The sequence below is a fragment of the Chenopodium quinoa genome, unplaced genomic scaffold (genome assembly GCF_001683475.1).
Source record: "Chenopodium quinoa cultivar QQ74 unplaced genomic scaffold, ASM168347v1, whole genome shotgun sequence".
Taxonomy (NCBI): domain Eukaryota; kingdom Viridiplantae; phylum Streptophyta; class Magnoliopsida; order Caryophyllales; family Amaranthaceae; genus Chenopodium; species Chenopodium quinoa.
Genome location: NW_018742204.1, coordinates 18,033,129 through 18,033,938, shown reverse-complemented (window position 1 = coordinate 18,033,938; position 810 = coordinate 18,033,129).

Here is an 810-nt window from a genome sequence, read left to right as displayed (position 1 = left end):
CAAAGCTGTAATGTTTGAGAGCATTGTTGTACAAGAAATGCTTAAGCGCATTAGGCCGGAGATCTTCGCTGATGACGTTATGATTGAGATTCAAGAGATAGCAAAGTCTAGAATGGACGATCAAGGTGTTGATTCAGATGATTATAATTGCTTTCTTGACCTTAAACTCATAACTGTCCATATTTGTAATGACCTAATATGTTTTTATACATTACCATTGCTGTCTTTAATCATGTGCTCTGTTTTTATAATTTGTAACATTTGTTATCTGTTTTATAATTGGTATTCAATTATCATGTTTTTGGCTATTACCTATTTTCGTTAATTATTGAATAAGTAAAATCAATGATGTTATATTTGTTATCTGTTTTATAATTGGTATTCAAGTATCATATATTTGGTTATTACCTATTTCAGTTTTTATGAATTCAGTGGAACTTATAGGTATTCTATTTGTTATCTGTTTTATAATTGGTAATCAATAATCATGTTTATGGTAATTACCTATTGTTTCTTTTTTTTATTATTCTTTATTAATTGAGTAAAACTAACTGGTGTTATATTTTGTTAATTGTTGTGAATATAAAGATGGCAGTGATGATGATTTGGATGCAACCTCTAGCGGAAAAACAAGGCTGGTGGTGGTGAAGATCCTTCTGGTGATGATGAACCATTTAATGATGATGATGATGATGATTCTGGAATGCTGGATTTTAACCAAGATTAGGGATCCTGCTTTTGGTGTAAAACTAACTGGTGTTATATTTTGTTTTTTTGTTGATGAAGACGACAATGCTTTTAAGGAACTTT